This window comes from Ambystoma mexicanum, chromosome 13, assembly GCF_040938575.1.
Source record: "Ambystoma mexicanum isolate Mex_15411 chromosome 13, UKY_AmexF1_1, whole genome shotgun sequence".
Lineage (NCBI taxonomy): Eukaryota > Metazoa > Chordata > Amphibia > Caudata > Ambystomatidae > Ambystoma > Ambystoma mexicanum.
Window position 1 is genome coordinate 500,833,348 of NC_090938.1, and position 25,721 is coordinate 500,859,068.

Genomic DNA, 25,721 nt, shown 5'->3' on the forward strand with positions numbered 1-25,721 from the left:
GGCCAAGGGGGAGCAGGGCTCAGACCTTCCCCCTAAGGTGAAGGCTGCAGGCTCGACCAAGGCCGTGAAGGTCCAGGTACATCTGACGAAGGCCAAAACTTCCATCGAAGGAGTGGTAGCGTCCCTCGCGAAGTCCGCCATGGCGGATCAGCAGGGCAAGGCCCCAAAAGCAAGAGTATCCCTGCCTGCCAGGAGGGAGTCCTCTTTTCATCCCATCGAAAATACACCAGAAAAGATGCCGATCATTTCACAGAAAGTGTACCTTGATCGCAGAGAAGGGGGCATGGGGCACGGTAGCCCTCCAGGGCATGGACATCTCCTCAGAGGAGGTGCTTACCAACCTCCAGATCTTCCAGGAGGAGCGATGCGTCAAGAGCAGGCCCTACGGGAAGGATCGTGACGAGGGCCACGACGAGGAGACCGACAAACAGCAGGGCGTTGAAGGCTTGGAGGACCAGCCTAAACCACAAACACCCACGCCTCCGTTGCCGCAGCCACCTCAACAGCCACCTGGATATCTCGGTGGACATTCTTGCTGCTCTGCATACCCTGTGCTCGGAGATCTGGACGAGGGTGCCTCTTGTGCCGACAGCCCCACCCCTGCGGCGCCGGCCGCATCAGGGGAACCACCATCCAAGAAGAGTGTACCTTCTGCCTCCTTGCCACCTTTTGCCCCCCCCCCCCGCCCTCCCGAGGGATGAGACTGATCTGGACACGGCGACGACTGGCACGAACGGCGGCGGGTTGGGAGATTTCTCGTCTCCACCGCCCAGATCTTCACCTCCAGACAAGATTGCCTCGTTCAACGGCATGATCTCCAGGGCCTCGGAGCTGCTCCAGCTTGTCCCTGAGAAGAGGGTTTCCTATACCAACGCCGCAAGGCGAAGAGGAAGACTGTACTTTCGATCCCGCTCTTGGATGACATTTGGGACAAGGGTTTGGCCCTTATGAAGAACCCTTACTCAGCCCCAGCGAAGAGGGACCGTTATGAGAAGAAATGCAGGGTGCCAGACTCTGCACCCAAGTACATGCGGGCCCAACCGTTTCCGGACTCAGTGGTGTCGGCGGCAGCCAAGAAGAAATCTTCGGGCTCCACCGCTTCGGCAGCCTCCCCCCCCGAACCCTCAGCCAGTGAGGGGAAGAAGTTGGATGCCATGAGACGAAGAGTTATCATGTCAGCTGCGTCTACCATCAAGGCCGCCAACTCCCTCGCCATTGTGGCACGTTACGACAGGGACTTCTGGTTCAAAATCGCTCCCCTCCTGGACTTCCTTCCTGACAACAAGCTTTGGAGATCCTACAGGAAGGTGAGGTGGCTTTGGACCACGCCATTGCAGTGCCCACGGACATCGCCGACACTGGGTTCCGCCAAATGGGCAACAGCGTTTGCCTATGTCGGCGGGGCTGGCTTAGGACCACTAATTCATCGAAGGTGTTGGACATGTCCTTCAACAGGGACAATTTGTTTGGTAAAACCGTGGATGAGTCTCTTCAGGCCATCACGGTGGACATTGAGCTGGCTCGTACCTTAGGCACGCTTCAACGACTGCCGTCCTTTCGGAACATCGGGCGGAAAATCACGTTCTTCCAAAGGATTCAGTGGAGGTACTTCATCCTACCGTCAATCCTCCTGCTCTTCAGCCGAGGAGACCTACAGGGGCTGTGCCAAATCTGGAGGTGGACGCCGTTGTCACCCCGGCCCCCAAGGCAGTGCTTAAACATTAAAACAGGATTGAACCGGCCTTGGCGTCGGGGCCCCAACCCGTACACCCCAGTGGCAGGTTCGATGGAGCTCATCCCAAAGAGGCTCTAGAGTTTACTCTTGTTGGTTTCTTGTCAAAAAGAAGACCGGTGAATGGCGGCCCATCCTAGACCTCCGTCTGAACAAGTACATCAGGTCCAGAAGGTTCCGGATGGTGACTCTTCAACACGTTCTAGGACAGTTGGAAGAGGGGGATTTCCTGTCATCGCTGGACCTGGAGGATGATTACTTTCACATCCCCATCCACAAGGGGCACCGCAAGTTTCTTTGCTTTGTGGTTCAAGGCCAACATTACCAGTTATGGGCCCTTCTTTTTGGCGCCAGCACAGCTGCATTTATGAGGGATCCACCTATTCCCTTATCTGAGCGACTGGCTCAGCCGGGCAAGCTCAGAAGACATCACCGTCGACGACACGTTGACTCATCACATGACGTGCTGTTTCTGGGAGCCTGTCTCAACATTGTCGTGCCTGGCGTCTCCGGAGGAGAGGATAGTGGCCAGCTTGGGCAAGGTACAACGGCTGTTGGTCCTGAAGATCGCCAGGGTGAGGTCCATCAAGTCTCTGCTCGTCATGATGTCATGCATATATCTAATTCGATTGTGCAGGTTGCGGATGTGTCTGCTACAGGAGTTCCTCGACGCCCGTTGGATAGGTGTTGGGAAGCTTCGAGGACAAGATCACATTTGACGAGCGTTTCCGTTGAGTGATACGGCGGTGGAGTTCACGCACATCTGTCCGGATTTCCAGACCCCACCTTACCAGGAGACGGTTACGACAGATGCCTCCCTGGAAGGATGGGGAGCTCACACCGGGAGCCTCTACGAGTCACGGCTCTGCAGGTGCTACTGTATTTGCTGTCGTTGACCAATGCTGGACTGGCACATGCTTCCATCAAAGTTCATCTGGCGGCTATCTCCCGCTACACCAGATCTCCAAGGCGGTCATCGTTGTGGTACCACCGTCTGGTCAAGGAGTTTGTCAAAGGACTGTTTTGCTCGTTCCCGCCGGTGAAGGATCTGGCCCCGGCGTGGGAGCTCAATATGGTGCTGACTAGGATCATGGGTTCTTCGTTCGAGCCATGCATTCGGTGCCACTGAAATATTTGTTGTGGAAAACAGCTTTTCTGGTAGCCATCACCTCCGCAAGATGGGTGGGAGAGATCCAAGCCCGCTCTTGTAAACCACCTTATTTGACTTGCCACGAGACGAGGGTAGTGCTACGGACGCACCCCTCCTTCATCCCCAAGGTTAGTCGCCGGCTGAGAGAATTTTGCACTTGCTGGATGTGGCTAGAGCGCGGAATTTCTATGTGGACCGTACAAAGTTTCCGGAAGACGTTGCTACTTTTTGTGAATTTTGGTCCTGTCAACCATGGGAAGGCCCTCTGCAAGGTTTCCATCTCCAGCTGGCTCTCCAGCTGCATCACCCATTGTCATCGGTTGGCAAACCGACCGTTGCCTGGCCGTCCGACTCTATTCGACGAGAGCAATTGCTGCACCTACAGTGTTCCTGTCTGCCCCTGCTGGACATCTGCAGGGCTACTACGTGGACTCATAACTTCACAAAGTTCTTCTGCATCGACAGGGATTCTGGGGAGGTGTCCAGATTTGGCCAAGCAGTGCTGCGCAACCTGTTCGCTTGAAGCTGAGCCTGGTGAGGAGAGAAGAGATGCCTAATGTTCATGTTGAGCCTTGCCACCTCCCTTGGTTGTGCATGTTTGTACTGCTATGTATTCTTTATTCATGAGCATGTGAATCCATGCCAGACCCCATGCTGGAGAAGAAACAAGTTACTTATCTGTAATTGTTATTCTCCAGCATGGGTCTGGCATGGATTCACATGCGAACCCTCCCGCCTACCCCTCTGCGACTCTTCTCTTGGTCCTACTGCCACTTTACGTGCTACCAAATCTGAAGATGGCTGCCAGAGAAGGGCTTAGAGGGCAGTCATTGGCTGGGGGCAGTATGACCCAGAGACCTGTAATTGGTTGTTAGGAGAAAGACAGTTCAGAAATTAAACAGATTTTTTTCTTTACCGAGGATTCCCAGCCTGACGACTGGGAATATTCACGAGCATGTGAATCCATGCCAGACCCATGCTGGAGGACAGTTGGAGGTAAGTAACTTGTTCCTTACTGTCCTAGTTGGAGAAGTCCCCTCCGGGTGTAGGAAGTGTGTAAAAATCATCTCTAAAGAGTATCTACTAGCTTTGATTCTGGGAAAGTATTTTAAAGTATATTTGATTGTTACACATATTGCCCTTTCTAAAGAATGCTCATTTAAAAACTGTTAAATAAAAAAACTATAACGGGAAACGTGAGTGTGAGTGTAAGTGTTACTTGGCTACTTGTATTTGTGAATTTCATTGCTACAGCTCAAATGTACCCCTCTTGAGATAAGCCTGGCTGCTCAGTCACAGTACAAGCCTATACCAAAATGCGGCTTACCGAATACCAAGAGGACAAATGTTTACGCTCCCACACGGTTACTACATCAATTCTTGCCTAACTTGGAGCAGCCTTTTTGTCTATACGTTGCCCCAATCCCTTTTAACCACAAGGCAGTGTGAATGAGTAAAATCTTGCCACGTTATTCTAATAGCACCAGCGTGGCCATGCCAACTGTGGTACCTGGACCTAGTCCAAATGCCAGAACGATGCCTATACAGCTACAGATAACCCCCGACTTGCTTCGTCAGTATGGGGGAAGGAAAACCTGCACCATGACCCACAGTCATTGAAACTATCAACGTGGCCCCTGACTTCTGAATTTGGGCATGTAGAGGTGCCAGAAAGAGTTCTGCAAGAGCAATCTTAACCAACTGCTCCCACAAGTTTAGATAGAAACTATTCTGCACGTGGTTGGTGCAGCAGAGTTTGCATTGCTGCAAATACAACCAGAACTACTGCTTACTTACCTCTTGTCTTTGGCTCGTAGTGGCCTGTCCATTCCTCGATCAGGATTCGTCTGGCGACAATATACAGGTACACCAAGAGTGGGGATGCTGATGCCCTTTTCAGTGACTGGCTTCTTAAGCACTGAGGTTTGTTTTGCTTATTTGCACCGGCCAGAAAGGCGGCCTTTTACTGGAGCCTAGACACACAACTGGGCGGAGCTCATGAAGGCGCCCTTAGAGCTCTTGGCGACAGCAGATACCCAATGCATCATGGAAAGGGACTTCTGTTTGCAATTACTTAATCAAGAAGAGTATCAGAAATCCAAGCAATGTTGGTTAACATATCCTATTTCTGTTTAACAAGGGATAAAGTGGTGCTCAAAACAGTCTTCATCCCAAAAATCCCATCTGACTTCCACATGAACTGTACAATTGTACTACCTACTTTCTTTCAAAATGCAACCCCCCCTGCAGAGATTGCCTTGCACTCCCTCAATATAAAGAGAATAAAGTAGTATTTGGACAGGACAAAATCCTTCATAAGCTGTACTCAACTGTTTGTGGCTCTGGGCCCATCAAATAAAAGGGAGGGCGATCTCAAAACAAGGCTTGTCCAGATGGAGCTAGTCTACAATTTCACTCATCAAAAGGCTAATACGCCTCTACTGAGTAGAGCCCAAGCCCATTCCACAATGGCCACAGCAACGTCAGCCACACTGAGCAGGAAGTCTGCTTAAGGGTATTTGTTGGGCTGCCACTTGGGCGGTGACATGCACATTTACGAACTACTACTGCCCAGAAGTGCAGCACACTGCCAACTTAAGATGGAAGAGTGTCCTGCAACACCTGTTCCATTAAGGTTTCGCCTCCAACATATTTAAATCTACTTTTATGTATTCTGTTCAAAACATGTAATTCTATCAAACTGTCCAATGCTGGGGAGGGAGTACATTTCTTACTTGTAACTACAGTTCTCCAGCGTTGGTATCTTTCATAGATTAACAAGTCCCCTCAATCCTCCCCAGGGTTAAAAGGCCAATTCTCTGGTGCACATTGTCATCCTGCCCACACTCACGTCCCATTGGCTGGGAACAAAAGCACCCATAATGAGGTTGGACTACAAAACCATTTTTTTTTCCTTTACAGAAAGTAGGAAGTGTGTAACCGAAGATTCCCAGCCTGACGGGGAATATATTGAAAGCATGCTAATCTATGAAAGTTAACAATGCTGGAGTTATAGGTAAGAAACTTACTCCTTCTCCATGAGGAGAAGAAAGATAGCAGTTCGTTCAATAACCAGTGCAACACGGGTATGTATTTAGATGCATGATTTTCAGTAAAGATACTTTAGAATATTCACAGAACAGTGTCACTTACACAAAGTCCAATCCTAAAATGATTTGGGGCCTTGTGCCGAAAACCAGAATTTCCAAAGTAATAATTTTCCATTAGGTATGTGAGATTGGACAATGCCAGTGGTTAGGATTCAAAAGTTAAGTGGAGTTCTGCTAAGTAGATTAACTCCCTCCCTTGGATAGGCCTAGGAAGGGATCCTTGACCAGACCACCACCACCACCCATTCAGGAAAGAGTAGTTTAGCAACAGGAGTTTACGTCCATGTAACCTTAGGAAGAACAGGTGGTAGGGAGAAACGGGTATGTTAACTTAACCTCCTGATTAAATAACTACGGTCAGGTGCCCAAAGGTGATCTTCCAGGGACAAACCAAGGAGCAGGTCCTGCATGGCTTCTATTGATGCTAGAAGGCTGAAATTTCCAGGAGCAGGCGTCTTGTAAAAGTTAAAGATCCTCCAGGTTCTAAGTATGCAATCAGAGTGCTGCAGCAAGGTAGCTCAGGACATAGAACTGGTTGGTCCAGGGACACTTCCAAAGGCACAGATCTTGGAGCAGGGGGTTGAGACTAGTTGTTCCCACTTGTCTACGGGTCTAAGCAATGACCGAAGTTAGTCTTGACATCAGGTAGAAGATCAGGGCTTCACAGGGTCTTGGTGCTGGTCAGTTGCTGGGGTTGTCCTGGTAGTCAACTGGCTGCTTTTCTTTGTAGAGGACTTGGCTCCAACAATTATCTGTCGAATGGCTGCAGCCACATTTAGTAGAAGTATAAAACCCAGCAGAAAATCATCCACTGCCACCAACTCATCCTAGGCATGTTGTAAAAGTAACTATAACGCCATTATAGAAAATCCTAAACTCCCTTTAGGGACTTGTGTGCAATTGTAATAATACAAGAAATTCACCAACAGAGACTTCGTTGAGTTCTGACAGTCTTATGGCCTAATCATCTTCCCCATAAGAATCAGTACAAAGACAAGGGAGGTAAAGCAGAAGGCTTTACTTGCCCCAGAAAAGTCAGGTCAGTGGACCAAACAAAAAATAAGGCTGTTCTATAGATCTATGGGAGGAAAGCCGCAAAATGAAAAACCTTTCCAACAGGCAGTGTTGGGGGGAATTCTCAGAAATGTGCTAATTCCCTTCTACTTTAGACATACCCAGCTGTTTTGCTGAACTTTAAGACTTTTCATTTTTATCCTGGAGAGACCTTTTTTCCACTCATGTATTTTTACCTCATTTGAACACTGTTTCTTTTGATTTTGGAGTCTGACAAACTCCATAGGCGGCATCCTTTTACATTGCGAGACAGAGGAGCTTCAGTGCAGTGGCACAGGGAAGTCTTTCCGATTTCCCAAAGGTTTAAAAACCTTCTGTTGGTTAAGCTACTGTTTCCAAGCGCAGTAAAGTGAAATTGACTTTAGTTAACTTTTGTAGCTGTGTATACCCAGCACACACCATCTTCCATAGAGTGCTGGAGGGGTTACTTGGTATCCCCTTTGTGTACTTTATCATTTAACATTTTTGTTACAGTTTCTACAATTAATGGTTGGTGCAGTGGTTTACTGGTTACTACCATTGAGTGTTTCTACCGCGGACTGCGTTTGAAGCTGCAGTATAACGCCCACGGGTGTCCATTTTGTCAAAATAGCGAAAAAAGGCTGGAGCCATTTCTTGTTGTACAGGTCCTTCTTGGGATTTACTTTGCGCGCCAAACCAGGTTTGGTCCCTTTGTTCATTTTGTCTTTGGTGGGCTTCAGTGCTGAAACCCGCCACTGGCTCCAGCATGTCGGGCACGGCAGGAAGCAAGGAAGGTACCCGAAACTCAATGTGCTTAGTCTCCTTGGTTACAGGAATGCACCCAAAGGTGATGGGCCGGCTGGCTGTCCTTGGAGGACAACCACCCTGCTGTGAGTGACAGCTAGACTGCAAATTAATGGGAGAGTCTTGCATAAAAGACGAGGTCTTTTGCAAGGAAGGCAGTCGACCACTGGACGAAGAAATCCGAAGAACTTGGAAGAGAAGCTTGCTGCAACTCCTGGACCATTGGTTTCCCCGGTGAAGCCGTGCTGCAGTGCCGAAGTTCTGAATTCGCCTTGACTAGGGAAGCCCTGCAACGGACGACTTCTCCCCTTGGGTTGGTGGGACCAACCAACCCTAAGACGAACTAGACTGGAAACCCTCCCCGCTGGCTGCACTTCCATTGCTGCTGCAGGAACCAAATAGAGTGCATTGTTTTTAAGCTGGACCCAAGCTCCAGAAAGATCCTCCGGACTCCCTCAAAGCAAGGCTGACCAAGCCTGAGCCACCTCAGAGTGCTGGACCTCAGAAGCAAGGAAAGCCTGCATGGTGTCCAAGAACTGGAGTGGTGCTATTCGTGAAGCTGAAAACACGAAGTGCTGCTGATCTGAACTATATTGCTGCTGCCAACCTTCGAGTCGTAGTGCAGGAGTCTCCAGGCGTTCTCCCGCTTGTCCCCACGACTGAGGCACAGGAACAATCGGATCTGCCAGACTACAACAGGAACAGAAGCCAGCTGGAACCAATTTCTTCAGACCTAAGGTACTGTGAACTAAAGGGTACTTATCTCCTTTTTGTATAGCATTGTTTGTTCCAAGTTCAGACTTGCCTTGGCTGCACTTTTGCAGAGTTGCTTGCAGCTTTGCCCAACACAAGCCTCTCAGCTCGTGGCCTCAAGTGATTACCTTTTGTACAAAACTCTCTAACATTGTGCTGGACTTTTCAAGAAGTGCCTCAGCTCCCCTAGACTTCGTTCAAGTGACATTGGCTGTCCTTGCTCTCTGAAGACTCTTCTAACCTCTGACTTTGTTATAACTATCCCTCCAAAAAGTCACATTCTTTACTTGCATAGCTGGGAAAGGGTTAATCTACATTGCCTTGGTGGGGGGGGGGGGGGGTTCAGAAGTGCTTACCTGTTTGAGAAACTTGTTAACCATTGTTTCCTTCCCTAGCTTTTTCCTGTTTGACACCAAATTCAGTATTTATTGTATTTATTTTATTTATTGCATTTGATTATATGCCCAAACCTGGAGGTATCACGGCATAGGTATACAAGATTACAGGAAAATGTTCTGGTTACTGGGGAAGGGGATACAGATGAATACGAACGTTAACGTATCGAAAAACAAAGCATTCACGCAACATGGTATGAATTATTAGTTTACAGTGGTTAAAAAAGCACACAAGTTAGTATTTGTTAAATAACCATGTTTTTAGCAGTTTCTCCAATTGTGTGAGAAGACTCATTGCTTATGTTCAAAGGGAGTGAGCTCCAAATTCTGGGCGCTGAGGCAGTGTAACTTTCTCAGCGTATTGCTTTAGATGTACCAGTGATATATCAATGTCCACAGTGTCCTAATTTTTGAAGTCTCCTCCGGGTGTAGGAAGTGTCTGTGTGCCATCCCAAAAGGGTATCTATCGATTTATTGAAACTGAGTGTGTATTTCTGAAGAATATTTAAGTGGTACAGATTTGCTCCCTTCTAAAGAAGGCTTATTCAAACTGACAGTTGAATTAATAATTGCTTGATCAAGAAACCTTGCGTACAAGTGTTATTTGGATACTTGTCAATGTGAATCTCGATTACAACCCTACAGCTCACATTGACACCTCTTGAGATGAGCCTGGCTGCTCAGTCACTATACCAATTTGTGTAGTACATGCTTATACTAAAGGTTGGGTAAACTATTGCCAAGAGGACAAGGCAGGTGTAGTCTCCCACAGGGTTACTACATACAATGTTGCCCAACAGGCCAGTTTTCTGTTGGGCCTAATAAATCAAGATCTAGAGAGATGAAATCATGAACGTCTAAGGCGCTGCAAACAAGTGTGTATTAAGAAGGGCATATTGCCAGAAATAGTTTTGTTGATGAGGCGTTGGGGAATGTAAAAAGGATTTTGTGTGGTTGTCCTATTGTGAATTTAGAACTGTTTAGCAGGTATGCATGTTGAGTGGAATACAAGTGCGAAAAGAGCACTGTGGCTCTGGCAATACGGGGTGAAGTAATAGGTGGAATAGGCTGGCTGGCTTACTAAATCCATGCATTTTCGGTACGATGGACTTGGTGGTTTCAGATATTTAAAAAGGGAATGTTGGCCTGTGGAGTCTGATGTAGTGGTTGATTTGGGAGTGCTGTGAATCTCCTTGCAGGTTTGATCTGATTTTGAATCCTGCAGGTTGGTATAGCCTGAACTGCTGTTATGAGTTATTAATTGCAGAGACCTGCAGCAATGGACTATGCAGAAAGGTGTGGAGGTTACTAGGCTGCAAGTACGGAAAGGAAAAATTATTTCAAAAATTGTACTTCTATCAGGATAGTTTTGCTGAGCAGAGCAGGGAGGCTGCACCAACAGGTACAAGTTGTGTGTGCCCTACCAGTGTCAAAGAATGGCATAAGAGTGGCGAAGGACTCTCAGCCAGTGATTGTAGCTCTGTAATGGAGCATGTATTTGGTTGCTGATTAGTTAAACTGGGCACTTGCCTTCCGTTTTTCCTCCCGTCTCATTGTTGCTTTGTGATAGTCATACAAGTTTGTAGGAAAGGGGACAGGACATTCAAGTAAGTTTCCTCAATAGGGCATGCCCGCTGTCCTCTTCAAAAAGTTTAAAAAAGGCCCTCATAGTAATAATGCCTGCTACAAATGAGGGGCATTTAAGAGCGTGTGAGAAGAGGCTGGCACATGACATGCCTGTGCATGCACCCTGAGCTTTACTCCTATGTCTTGTCCCTTTTGTTTCATACTCCACCCCATCTCCACCAGGGATGGAACCAAAGCCATTTGCGTGTGATCTTCTAAATGGTAAGGACTTGGATCAGCAAGCCCCACTGATCAGCCCCCTTTTCCATGTGGATGTGGTGCTTTGCTTGTACACAGCTTTCTTTGTGTTGCCTCTAGCAGCGCAAGTAGAATGCGTATTCTTCCAGGGAATATCACTCTCGGTGAAGTGCACTAGGTACTGTCACTAACTTTGTAGTCACCTGGTTTAAAAAGATACGCTCGTACACTGTGTACGCCATTTAGTCAAATACATTTCGAATTTCACCTGATCGATGACTAGTTTACTCGATCAAAGATGACAGTGCGAAACACTGATTGAAATGTTGCCCTCAAGCAATTTGCAAAAACTGCTAGTTTATAATGTCACGGTCTAATAGTATCAGATCTAGGACCTGCTTTCATTCGAGGGAACTTTCAGTACGCATACCTCTGGATCCACTACGACGGTTGATGTAATTGTGGTCTAAGCTTCAGCATCTCCCTGTAAAACAGTACTTGTTTTAGTATGGATGAAAAAATTGAAATTGAACATACAAAATGTGACGCTGACAATGATACATATCGATAAAAACCATGAATGAAACGTGTAAACAAACACGATACGTAAATATGATATATCAAATTCCATGCATAAAACATTTCCGGACTGGATAGCTAAATAAGACTACCTGATATGCGCTCTAAGTTGTTCTTGACTCCAGGAAAGACATGGATGCCGAATCTTGCTCCTTCATATTCAGTGCATAATCATTGAATTGTAAAGGGAAAATTGATTTTGATTTAGAAATGCTAATCTTAAAAATTGGCATGTAAAGGGACGGGATTACGAAAAGATTATGCTAATTTCAAAGTGCACTGTAACATAGTTATCTGTGCCCATAAAACATTTTCTATGATGCTCCTAAAAGCAAAGACAGATGTTTAGCAAAATGGGGTTTAGTTATTAAGCAATACAATCTTGTGAATAAGTATTATAAGGGACATTTACACCTAAAACACCTATCTGTCCATTTAGTTACCATTTCACTACCCCAAGGGCTACAGCTAAATCCGGAACCGTGACTCATCTGAGGCGGTCCGTGCATGAATAGTCGGAATTGCATTTGGGAGTAATGTACAAGTCGTTCTGAGTCGATTCTTCGTGTACTTGGATTGGTCGTACATATTTGTGGCAAAGTGCAGGCTGCAGACGCAGTATCTTTCTCCATCATGGGGTCTGGCATGGATTCACATGCTCATGAATATTCCCCATCTTCAGGCTGGGAATCCTCTGTAAAGAAAAAATCAGTCTCGTTTTTGAACTGTCTTTCTACTAACCAATCACTGGTCTCTGGGTCATACTGCCCCCAGCCAATGACTGCCCTCTACCTAAGCTCCTCCTCTGGCAGCAATCTTCAGATTTTTACTGCACGTTCAAGTGTTGGGAGTCCTCGTGCTATAGCTCTCAAGTTTTTCCTACGTTTTGCATTTTTTCTTATATTTTCAGTCAATGGAGCCTCAAGCTCCACCGATTCTAATTCCAGTCAGCGGGGACCTGTTTCAGAAATGTTTCTAAGCCCCTCAAGCGTGAATTTTTGGTGAGTTTTCACTTCTTGGAGGATTCCGGAAGATCTTTGAGGCCTACCCCGCATGGTCATGGCCCAGGACAAAGGAAACACGACACCTGTTGGATGCAAGCTGTTCAGGAGCTGCCCTGGATGTGGACTACAGAACGTCTTCAAGGACGATGAGCACTCCCTGCCTTCACGAAGACAAATCGCACGTGGAGAAGGACTGCGTTCTGTCAGAACATGTCCGACCAGACAATGAAGGATTGTCATACTTGACTCACCAACTAGCTGGAGGGGGAAGAGCCCAGCAGCAGGTGAGACGTCCGAGCGGTCTTCTAAGACCTTTGAGTGCGCTCCGGCGACAGGGGCCCAACAAAAGGCAAAGCACCGCAAGTCCGCGGGCACCGGGAGCACCGATGGTTCGAGCTCTTCAGCTGCCAGGCAGGGTGCGATGTCACAGACGCCACCATCCACGAGCCAACGCTCTGGCTCGGTGAAGAGGAAGTCGGAGAACCTGGGTAAGCTTCGGGAGAAGCCCGTGTCGATCCCGACAGAGAAAGCCAAGGGGGAGCGGGTCAGCGACCCTCCCCCTAAGGTGAAGGCCTCAGGCGCACCTAAGGTCGTGAAGGCCTTGATTCACCCGGCAAAGGCCTCAATGGAAGGAGTCGTTGCGGCCCTGGCGAAGCCGGTGGAGGCTTCCCCAGTGGAGACTACTTCGGGGTCTAGAGTTGCCCTGCCACCCCGGAGGGAATCATCTTTTCAGCCTATAGAAGACCCCCGGGGGGAAAAGAGGGGGTTGGGCATAGTAGCCATAACGGACACAAATACCACCTCCAAAGATGAGCTGGCTGGTGTTGCAAAGATCCTGGACAAGAGGTTCGAGGAAGTCTGGTCCTACGGGAGGGATCCTGGCGAGGCAGATGTAGAGGGCAACGGTGGAGCAGAGGGCCGTGGAGGAGACGGAGGACCCCACTCCCCAGCCGTTGCAACTGATGCCTATGCCACAGGAGAACTTGGGAGCAATCTTGATGGCTATCCAGACCCTGTGTACGGAGATGAGGACAAGGTTGCCCTTACCCCTAGCAGACGATCCAGCGGCGGCAGGACCGTCAGGAAGCCCACTGAACAAGTTGAGGCAAATCCATCCTCCCCCTCCTTTCCAGCCTTAACCTCCTTCCCCTCCACCGAGGAATGAGACTGGAACGGAGACGGCGACAGACAGCGACAGACGACGGTGGTGATGACAGGACGGATCTCCCATCACCCCCTGCCCGGGCCTCCCCTCAACGAAATTGGCTCCTTTTTGTCCCGAAGAGCAGAAGGAGGGTTTCCTCTACCAATGACGGGAGGCCAAGAGGAAGACTGTCCTCTCAGTACCATTACTGGACGACATCTGGGACCAAGAACTGTTGCTGCTCAAGAACCCGTCCATGGCTCCTGCGAAGAGGGACCGGTATGAGAAGTACCGGGGTCCCAGATTCCGCCCCGATGTGCCTTAGAGCTCAGCCGCCCCATATTCAGTGGTCTCCGCTGCGACCAAGAAGAAATCGGCAGGGGCGACAGCATAAACTTCCACTTCCCCACCGGACGGCGAGGGGAAGAAGCTGAACGCCATGTGACTGCAGCGACGACCATCAAAGCGGCCAACGCCCTCGCGATCGTGGTGCGCTACGACGGAGCTGTGGTTCAAGATCGCTCCACTCCTGGATTTCCTGCCAGACAAGAGGGCGGAGGCCCTTGAAATCCTACAGGCAGGCGAGGTGGCGTCGGAGCACACCATCACGGTGGCCATGGCCATCGCCGACACTGGTTTTCGACAGATGGGCAACAGCGTTTGCCTTCGCTGATGCAGTTGGCTCAAGGCAACCGACTTCCGTCAGGACGTTCAGACCAGGGTACTGGACATGCCCTTCGATGGGAACAACCTGTTTGGCAAGTAAGTGGACGAGTCACTGCAGGCCATCAAGGCGGACACAGACAGCCCGGGCCTTGGGTTCTTTCCAACGACGGCCGTCCTTTCGGACCTCCGGAGGCAAGTTTCAAGGTGCCTCTAAAGATTTTGGTGGCGGTTCCTTGTCATACTGCCAAGCGGCACGCTCATCGCAGGAGCCCTACAGAGGCCGCAGCAAGGCCGGAGGATAGTAGTCGCCAAGGCAGCAAGGCCTCGGCGAAGCAAGATTGAACCGGCCGTGACGTCGGGCCCCCACCCAAGCACCCCGGTGGGAGGCTGGCTGGTGAAATTCGTCAGCGCGTGGGTGTCCATCTCCACCTACCGTTGGGTGCTGGACACGCTGGCCCACGGGCACACTCTGGAATTCCAAAGAAAGTGTCCCCGTCTACCACCTGTGGCCAGGAAGGAAAACCATGTGCCACAGCTACTTCTAGAGGTACAAGCAATGCTAAAGTGCGATAGAACTCGTCCCGAAGAGGCTCCGGAGTATACTCGCGGTACTTCCTCGTCCGAAAGAAGATCGGCGGTTGCCGACCCATCCTGGACCTTCGTCGTCTAAACAAATACATAAAGTCCCAGAAATTCCGAATGGTCACCCTTCAGCACGTGCTGGGACAGCTGGAGGAGGGCGACTTCCTATCATCGCTGGACTTGGAGGATGCCTACTTCCACATCCCCATACACAAAGGACATTGAAAGTTCCTACGATTCGTGGTCCAAGGGCGACACTACCAGTTCAAGGCGCCTGCAGGGGATCCACGTATACCCCTACCTGGACGATTGGCTCATTCGAGCAAAGTCAAGGGAACTCGCCGTCGAACACACAGTGAAGACTGTCCAACTGTCATGGATCTGGGATTCTCGATCAACTTCGCAAAATCACACTTGGTACCATCGCAAGACGCCCTATTCTTGGGAGCCAGACTCTACACAGTAGTGTGATTGGCTTCACCATCGGAGGAAAGGACGAAGGCCATCCTGGGCAAGGTACAACGGCTGTTGACCATGGAGATGGCCAGGGTGAGGTCCATAAAGTCCCTACTCAGCATGTTGTCATCGTGCATCTACCTCATGCGCCTATGCAGGTTGCGGATGCGGCCACTGCAGGAGTTCCTCGACGCCCGTTGGATGCAGGCAGCGGGCAGCTTCGAAGACAAGATCTCCCTCAACAAGAAGTTCCGCCAAGCGATCCGGTGGTGGGGCAACCGTGCGCACCTAGCGGCATGTATGGGCTTCCAGACCCCGGCACACCAGGAAATGGTGACGACGGATGCCTCCCTGGAAGGATGGGGAGCACACACCGGAGATCTCCACGCAAGAGGCCTTTGGCTCCCAGAGGAGAGATCACTACACATCAACGTCCTGGAGCTCCGAGCCGTGTTCTGGGCCCTCAAGTCGTTCCTCCCTTCCATCAAGGGCAAGGTGGTAAGGGTCTTCACCGACAACACCACCACGATGTTCTACATCGGGAAGCAAGGGGGCACCAGATCACCAGCCTATACAAAGAAGCGCAGGATCTGTGGCACTGCACCGTTGCCCAGGGGATGTTCCTGGTACCCTTCCATCTGGCAGGGATAAAGAACACCATTGCCGCCTCACTCAGCAGGGAGCTGCGCTCTTGCCACGGGTGGGAGTTTCGGCAGGATCAAGTCTATCACCTGTTCCAACGATGGCGCAATCACCAGATCGATCTATTTGCGACAAACACGAAGTGCCGGAGGTTCGCCAGCAGGTTTCCCCAGCCAGGGAGTATGGCTGATGCATTCTCATTCCCCTGGGACGGCCTGTTCCTGTATGTGTTCCCGCCGTTGCTCCTGCGACTCATCAGTCAACTCAGACGGTCCCGGTGCAGGATGGTCCTCGTCGCACCGGCGTGGCCGAGGCAGATCTGGTTCCTGTACCTTCTAGACATGTCCGCATAACCCCCCACCCCTGCCCCCCAGTCAAACTGCCGACAGACGCGGATCTTCTCGCCACGGAAGGAGGCGCCATCCTCCACCACGACCCGGGATCGCTGAACCTGCAGGCCTGGCTCCTGCAGCACTAGAGATCGGAGGATACGATCTCCTGGCGGACTGCAAAGAGGTGCTTGCAAAGGCTAGGGAGTCCTCGAGTCTTAAGTGCGATGGACACAATTGTAAGAGGTTCTCCGTCTGGTGCCGTGCACAGAATATTAACCCTCTGCAGATTACGGCCCCTCAAGTGCTGCCGTACTTGCTGTTGCTGGCCAAGGCGGTGCTGACGTATGCTTCCATCAAAATCCATCTGGCGGCGATCTCCCGTTACACCAGAACTCGAGGCGGTCATCTCTGTGGTCTCATCGCCTGGTGAAGGAGTTCATGAAAGGACTGTTCCGATCGTTCCTGCCGGTGAAGGCTCCGGCCCCGGCGTGGGAGCTCAACGTGGTGCTGGCCAGGCTCATGGGGCCTCCATATGAGCCTCTGCATTCGGCACCGTTGAAGTTCCTGTCATGGAAGACAGCGTTTCTTGTGGCCATCCCCTCCGCATGACGAGTGGGAGAGATCCAGGCCCTCTCCTGTAAACCTCCATATCTGAAATTCCACGAGACGAGGGTTTTGCTGAGGACGCACCCCTCCTTCATGCCCAAGATGCTGTCAGACTTCCATCTCAACGAGCCCTTGGTGTTACCTGTTTTATTCCCACCGCCTTCGTCGCCGGCTGAGAGGACTTTGCACTCGCTGGATGTGGCTAGAGCGCTGAAGTTCTACGTGGACCTCACAAAGAGTCTTCGAAAGACATCACAGCTGTTTGTGAACTTTGGACCTGTAAACCAAGGGAAGGCCCTCTCGAAGGCTTCCATTTCCAGATGGCTCGCTGGCTGCATCAGGCACTGTCGCCGGTTGGCAAAGTGACCGTTGCCCGGCCGTCCGAGAGCCCATTCAACCAGAGTGATGGCCGCTACCACAGCGTTCCTGCCTGCTGTGCCGCTGCTGGACATCTGCAGGGCTGCTACGTGTAGGTCGACACACACCTTCATGAGATTCTACTGCGTCGACCGGGATTCCAGGGAGGAGTCCAGAGTCGGCCCGGCAGTGCTGCGCAACCTGTTCGCTTGAAGGTTGCTTGGTGAGGAGGTTAGAGATGCTTAATGTTGAGATATTGTAATGCTTAATGTTGAGCCTTGCCACCTTCCGTGGTTGTGCATATGTGTACTGCTATGTATTCTTGTATTCATGAGCATGTGAATCCATGCCAGATGCCATGCTGGAGAAGGAACAAGTTACTTACCTGTAACTGTTCTCCAGCATGGGTCTGGCATTGATTCACATGCGAACCCTCCCTCCTACCCCTCTTCTCTTGGTCCCACTGCCACTTTAGGTGCTACCAAATTTGAAGATGGCTGCCAGAGGGGCTTAGGTAGAGAGAGGGCAGTCAATGGTTGGGGGCAGTATGACCCAGAGACCAATGATTGGTTATTAGTAGAAAGACAGTTCAGAAACAAAACTGATTTTTTCTTTACCGAGGATTCCCAGCCCGACAACTGGGAATATTCATGAGCATGTGAATCCTTGGTTGACCCATGCTAGAGAACAACAGTTACAGGTAAGTAACTTGTTCCATCACCCCTTGTGTCCTCCAAGACTTCATGGGCTCTACTTTCAAGCTCTTCCGACACAAATCCATTCTCTTATTCGATCTATATTCCTCGGGAATACATGCATTGTAGTGTCTTTAGATTTCTTATGGGTCTTAGAAGGGCAACCGAAAACCATACATGCAGGCATTGTTGGAAATTCTGTATAAAAAGTCAAAAATGTTCAAAAATGACTTTGCATAAGAGCGTGAGAGACTGAATTATACCATATATTTTTTCTATGCAAGCTATGTTTTGGTCACCGAAGCAAAACCAGTGTAGTGTAGCCGGCTGTATTATAGGATGACTTTCATAAACAATTGATGTGATGAAAATCATAACCTGTTACTCGTCCCTTGAAGGTACTGTCGAGCATCAAAAGGAAACCTGCTTATAGATGCGGTCCGCAAAGGATGCAATTCGATCCCAATTGACACTGATGACAATTGATATATATTGGTAACATAACAAATTAAAATGAAGTCAATGGCAATGAGATGAATGAATATAACACTGTTCTTTCGAAATAGATAGAAATTTAGAGATCAAGGAGATAAGATTAGGTGATCTGCGCTTATCTTGACAAACAGTTACATTCAGCAAGCAGGGTAGTTAGTGCCAGGAGAACAGGGAGATGTCCACAGATAGCACGACGAGCTGACTCGCAGTGGTCAGAGGTTCTCATGTTAAATATCAAGTGGTTTATAAAGAATTAGAAAGGAGGGTGTGTATGCGAATCAATGACGTGTATATGGCATGGTCTTATGTGGATAGCAGGGGCGCGGACTGCTTCAGGGGATCCAGCTTGGAGACACTGGGTCTGGCTAGGCAATGTGTACAATGGGCCCTGGGCGTAAGACACCTTTGAAGTGTACATGGTGTTTGGCACCTTAGCCGTTCCCACCCCTGCCAGCACCCTTTGGCAGTGCACATCCACTGGTGCGAACTGCCTTTGATATTTTAGGGGGGGGGGTGGATGGGCCTGAGGCGTGCAGACAAGGGACGGAACACTGCTGAAGGGGGACACACTTATGTGGATTGCTGGGGCGCGGCCTCCTTCAGGGGATCCTACCTGGAGACATGGGGTCTGAGGAGGGCATGTGAACATTGACCCCTGCGCGTAAGATACATTTGAAGTGCACGTGGTGTTTGGCACCTTGGCTGTTCCCACCCCTGCCAGTCCCCTTTAGCAGCCCACATCCACTGGTGCAAACTGCCTTTGATAATGGAGGGGGGATAGATGGACATGAGGCGTGCAGACAAGGCTCGGAACAATGCTGAATGGAGACGCACTTGATTCACTGAAAAACTGAAACAACCCTTGATAAAAGTTCTGTTGTGTTTTATTTTGTTGCTCATTTTGATGGCACAAATGTAGTACACTTTATAAACTTCTTGTTGCAGCAGTGTGGGAAAATCCCCTGTACTGACCGCTGTCACTGGGGAAAATTTCTCTAATGGCACCAACGACACAGGCGGGTATTACTCGTCTAACGCGGTGTCCAAGCCTCCCATGAAGCCACCATGTAAACTAACAATAGGCCACCAGCATGTACCACCTGTGAAAGAGGAAAGATACAAACTGTTTTTTAATGAACGCAATAAGTGTATTAAACCTTAGTTGCCAATGACAATTCTTGTATCTAATTACATTTTTGCAGTACAAATGTTACCTAGACCATGTACAATATTGAACGACTATGCATTCCAATTCATTTAGGACACACAGAAATATTACTTCATGGATGTACATGAAGTTAATGTAAGGAGACCACTACGATTTCCCCAAATTGCCAGTGATGTATGGAATTGTAAGACTAGATTCGTTTGGCATTGATGGATCAAAGTTACGACAATATAGGAGAGACAACCATGAAATGGTAGTGGCCTATGTGACATCACAACTAGAGTACACTTACTGGTTACTTGGATTGCGAGGGCGAACTGTTGCTCAAGGTTCGTGCATATAAGCACCATCATAATCCTCAACACGGTCCGTGTGAGGCAGGCTGACCTGAAGTCTGGCAGCTCGGTAACGCATTGCGGCTGTGTCTCGCCTTGCGATATGTAGGTTTAGGAACCAGTGTTTTCTCGGCAGCAGCAGTTCTCCTCCTCGGTTGGCATTAGCGCGCACCGATTACAGGTACACCAGGTGGAAAAGCCGTCAATGCGACTAGGCTCTGTTGAATCGTCCTCCCAACTGTCGTCTGAAGCCCCATTGTTTGTGCAACTTTCTCTTTTGAGTAATTCCTTCTCGGAATGTTCCGGCTCGTAGTTGTAGGGCTGTATTGTTGCTATTATTATTAAAAATAAAAATATTGATAGTAATGGTACTGGTATCTGTTCGCATGGGCTACAAGCAAATAAGGTAGCTGAACAGAGCACAGAAACAAGGCACAGAATACTCCAAAAAAGACAGTTAAAGGAATGGAAAAGCAAATCTGATATCTGCTGAGAAGCGGTCTGTTTATACTTAATGAGGAAAGAGGCATCCTGCCATTTCCATGGAGACACATCATTAGCTGAAGTGCAGAGAACGTTGACACGAGAACTACATTGGCGTTGTGAAATGGGCATTGCGCGTCTACTTATCTCAGCCTGAGGGGCGGGGGAATATGATTTAGTGCCACCAGGGCAGTCCACCTTGGGCAATGCTGCAACTGATCAGATTATCACAAGATGGCCACGCCATGCTGCCTGATTTTGCATGTGTAATAAAGAGGAACTACGGTATGGTGCATTGGAAATGTTTGTGCGATAGATTAACGTATACTTAAACATGCCCGAACCCTCGGTACAATAATATTTTTGTGCGCACTATTCCTTTAAGTCAAAGCCTAACTGTTCAGTCTCACTTCCTAGATAGTTTGGCTAGACACTAGTGTTTTTTTCCCTGTTCATCAGAATATAGTTGCGTCCCAGAAAATCCACAGGGCAGATTTTAAAAATCCATTTGAACAGAATGGCTGTCCGAGTCTTTCCAAGATTTGCACTGAAAGCATGCTCAAGTCCACAATTTGTAAGGATTTCCACCCTTCAAATTGGCAGTGGTTATCTAATCATGGATAGCCACTGGCCACATATTCTGCCCAGCAAAACAAACCATGTGATCTGGATGTGGAGTGGCACCAGACAGCCCCAGCTCCCAAATTCAGCACCACCCGCAGACCGCTACTTTGCCCAGGAAATGTCTTTCCATATATGGCAATTCCAGACCTGAGGGGGCAGGAAGGAGGACAAAATGGCCAAAGGAAATGTGCAATTCTTGGAGCACGGCTGTTTTAGGGTACATGGTACTCTTGATGGAATTAAGCGTTAAAATGCAAAAGTGCAAGAGTCAAAAGTTCAAAATACTAGTAAAATATCTGCTTCCACCAGCCCATCCTGGACACATTGCATTTGTAATCATGAAGTTGCAAAAGAGATTATCCTAACTCCACTTTGCGTTAACGTGATATGTGCAGTTTTAAAAATAGATTAAATCCACTGAGAAGCAGTTTCCCAGTACCGATAATCCTATGGACTGATCACTTTCCCCATAAGAATGAACACAAAGCAACAGAAGTGAAGTAGAAGTTTTTACTTGCCTCCAAAAAGTCAGGTCAGCAGCCACACCAAAGTAAAAAGAAAGGATGTTCCACTGAATTCTTTGGGAGTGAAGTAGCAAAAAGAAACCTTTGTAACAGCTATGAAGGCAAAAAGCCTACTTTGCTGCACTTTGAGGTCTCCAAGAAAACTGCCCTCAATGATTCCGTGCTGGAGGGTTTGCCCACACGGTCACGCTGGCCTGATTAAAATGGCAGCGAGGCACATTGAAGATTTTGGCAATTGGGTCATGGAGTCTGGTTTCTTTATGCTGCCTCTGGTAGACCAGTAGTGAATCCTCCACTCTCTATTCCAACTCAGCCCAAAATCGATCCTGGAACACTCTGGCATCTTGCAAGATGAGCAGCCTCATCACACTGGACTGGACGATTCCGATGGAAGAATCTCTTGAATCGCATTTTACTGAAACATTCCTCCTCCCTTCTGAGCTTCAGCTGGAAAGTGGTGTTCTTGGCTGAGGTCATTGCCCTTCCAGTCTTTGCGGTTTATCATGCATCTCCCTTTTTAGTCGGATATTGTTGCAGTGGCATCCAACAACTAGTAAAAGCCAAACTCGCCCCAGTCCACCAACAGCAAATTGGAGGCAAGGTATCAACTAGCATTTAGGAACAGTTTTTCACACATCTACAGCCACTCTACTTTGTTGAAGCAGCAGCTTTGCTTTATCCTAAACACCTTCTGGTGGATTTTTCATGCATTATCTGCACTTCTTAACAAGGAGGGCAGGATTTGAGATTCCTGTGGGAGCCAGGTTTATTCCAATGCAGCACTCCACCTGAGGCATGCAAATTTGGACACTCTTTTGCAGCGGATAGACTGCATTTGCGCCTATGGAATGAAATTACAGATTTCCTCCCAGATGGACCTGTAAAATAGCAGGCTTCATTCAAGACTGACTTTGGGTGAGGTCTGGCAAGTGGCACAAAATGTGCTGATGCCCCCACTCCATATCAACACTGCTATTTAGGCTATGTGTTGGAGGTGACATGAAGTGCATTGCTTGAATCAACTTGTTTCTTCTCTGATGAAGCATATTTTGGATTTGCCTTTTGATGGAGACATCTATTAAGGTGACCCTAACAAGAAAAAGTAGCTCAGCCAGATTGTAGGTTGTACTCTCTCCTCCATCCCGAAGCGTTCATCCCTTCCCCTCCTGTAGGTAGAGGGTGTTACTGGCACTTTTACTGAAGTGTTGGATCATCTCCAGATGTGTGTGGTAGAGGCATTCCTTGCCCTGCAAAGAGGCCTGGGCATACATTCCGGAGTCTTTTCAGTACTTGCAGTCGTGCGGGCCTGAGGCCAGTGCGCGATCTTTTTTTGTCTTTTTTTCTTCAGTTAGCATAGCAATTGCCTTGCTGGTGATTGACGCCTTCCCAGGTTGTACAATCCCTTTCAGCTTGGGATCGACTCTACCCGGTGGACTGAAAAGATGCATGTTGTGATAGGAGGCTGTGCCGCAAGTCAGATTATCAATCTTGGGCCACAATTTTCATTTAATTTGCCATTAGTACTCTATTGTGTGCCACTGGTTGTTGAAGATTATGAACACAGTTTTAGACTCATTGAAGTGTATTTGGGTGACTGGTTGGTGTGAGTGGGGAGGGAGTCATCACCAGGTCTCTTCACTCCTAACAGTTTTTTATGTACGAGCTAGGCTTCATGAACAATCTCCCAAATTCTGAGCTTTCAACCTCATAAACATTAATTCATAGGTCTGATGTCTGATAGGACATGTCCAGGCCCATTTTTTTTCCTTCCCACCACTGAAAAGGCAGAGCAAATCCACTTGACGGACATTTTTTGAAGGGATCAATTGCTTCAAGACTAGCGACTTCTGGGCCTTGTGGCAACCTGCAGTCTCACCGACACTTGCCAGGTTCAAGATGACAACTACAGTTGGCAGGATCCTAGTCCCACGGGGCAGGCAGCCAATCGGATAAGATGCAGACTCTGATCTCACTGCAGCAAGGGCTCTTGTGTTGGTAGGAAACCTAAAACTTGGTAGCTGAGGTTCCCCTGCAAGTGCCTCCACCGTTGGCCGTAATTGCGGGGGCCTCTCGGTGGAGTGATGTGGGGGTACTCCAGGAGAGAACTCTGATCATGGTTTGTAGAAAAGATCTGTCACCACCTACATTTTCTAGAACTCAAGGCATCATTCATTACAATAAAGTCATTTCTTCCTCCTTATCCAGGAAAAAGTGGTGCTGGTCCGCCAGACAGCACAACTTCTGCATTTTATATTAACAAATAAATGGGTAGAGGCCAGTTCTGTCTGTTAGCCAGAGAGCTTTGAGAAATAGCTGTTTAGCAGAGGATGTTCCTTTGGAAGTTTATCTCAACACAACTCCTAACTGAGGTGGATTGGTTAAGCAGGCTAAATGCTGGGAGCGCAGCATCAAAATGTAACGCATAGCTGCTTAATGTGCTCTAGAAATATCCCCTGGTGGACCTTTTTCTGCAGCAGAGACCAGCAGCAAGTTCAGACTATGCTTCATTGATGGTGCTTGGGACAGCTCACTGACTAGCGGATTAGACTGAAGTCAATGCCTGTTTTTTATGCAGGCCTTCCAGCCCCTCTTCTCCACAACAATCTTAGCTTCTCCTCCAGGTGCTTGTCGATTCTCATAGCGGCATACACACATCAGCGCCACAATGCCCCTGGGCTGATGTGCACTTTAAAAATGTGAATAAATAAAATACTGGGCAGCAAGGGTATGGTTCTTGGACCTGCTCAACTTGGTGTCTCAAGGTCGGATCTCCTTTAACCTGTTGCAGGATCCGGTGTATCAAAAGGACAGGTTGGTTCTTCAGCTTTCCCTTTGGTCATTAACCATAGCATGTTGGTTACTGAGGAATTGACACTTCCACCTGATTATTTGCCAAGAGAATGTAAAAATTCAGCAATGCTTCCATATGAAACCAGTATTTGGGAGCAAGTGGGCCTGCTTCTGCCGGTGTGGTCATCTGGATGACATCCTTTTGTCGAGTACTTGCCCAAGAGTGGGAGCGCAAGTAGCTACTTGTAGGCCCTACTTGGCTGCCATTGGAACTTGCAGAAATATACAACAGTTAATGAGGCTCACCCCCTCCCACAAGTGAATGTACCCCATTTTGCCTGGGATTGCAATGTTATTTGCAGCATTGGCTCATAAGCCCTTTGAGCTGAAGAGACAGATGACATAACATTAGTAACGTGTCTCTTTAGAGGCATTAACTTCTGTCATGTGAATATGTGAAATACAAGAATTGTTGGGGTGTGAACTCTTGGGTTGTCAGTAGGGACAGCGTGGTGTGGAACTCAAACTGACACGCCCAAAATTAGTCGCTTGGTTTAATATCAATCAAAGTGCAGTGTGCCACTGTGTCCTCCCAAGTCTGTGGCATATGGGGTCTTACGATCATTGGATCTCACAAGGACCTTGAGGTTTTGTTTGCATAGCCTCTAATAAGGAATATTCGAAAATGAAATGTCATTTTTTTTAAAATGACTCTTGGCAGGGCTTCCCCTGGACACCCTGACTCCAAGATTACGAGACAGATGATTCTGGCTAGTCATGTGCTTTTGCATGCTCTTGCTGTTCATGCTAAGGCGACATCTGTGGCTAATCAGAAACTAAGCACATAGGATTTTCAATTAATGCATTTACTTTGTCTGCCCCATCCGCCTTTTTTAAACGCATGCATTGACACCAGTGCCCAATCTGATGCAGCGTGTGAACAAGCAGTCGTGAAGAATCGCTTCTCTTCTTACTCCTCCCTCTGTATTCATGCTTTGTAGTCGCCCATACAGTATGGAGGAAAGGGGACAGGATGTAGGAGTAAGGACATTAGTTACTGTAGTACTACTGAATTTCTAGTCCATAATCCTCTTACCTCCATAAGACCCCATCTCTAGCCCCCATAATACGTAGGTAGTGCTGTCCATCAGACGCATGAAAAGGGGAGGGAGCTATTCTAGCTCTGGGGATATGGCTTTGAGAGGGTGAGGTTTACGCTCCCACGGCTGCACCCTCCCACATGTTTACATTTAAAGGGAAAGGTGCATATTGTGGTGTAAATCGCTCCCGTCCTGTGAAGATTACCCCTGCTTCACACTTAGAATTATGAATATTCGTCTTTTGTCAAAACATGCCTGCCAACTAGATGGACAAACTACAATACCAAACACGCAGGAGAATCTTAGATGTTGAGCACAGCAACGTAAAGACAAGAG

At 48.5% G+C, this 25,721-nt stretch overlaps 1 protein-coding gene across 1 annotated transcript in view; it reads left to right on the forward strand.

Moving 5' to 3' along the window:
- PSMD11 (proteasome 26S subunit, non-ATPase 11) overlaps positions 1 to 25,721 on the forward strand; it is a 996,429-nt gene that overhangs the window by 407,043 nt on the left and 563,665 nt on the right. The gene's annotated exons all lie outside the window — the stretch shown is intronic.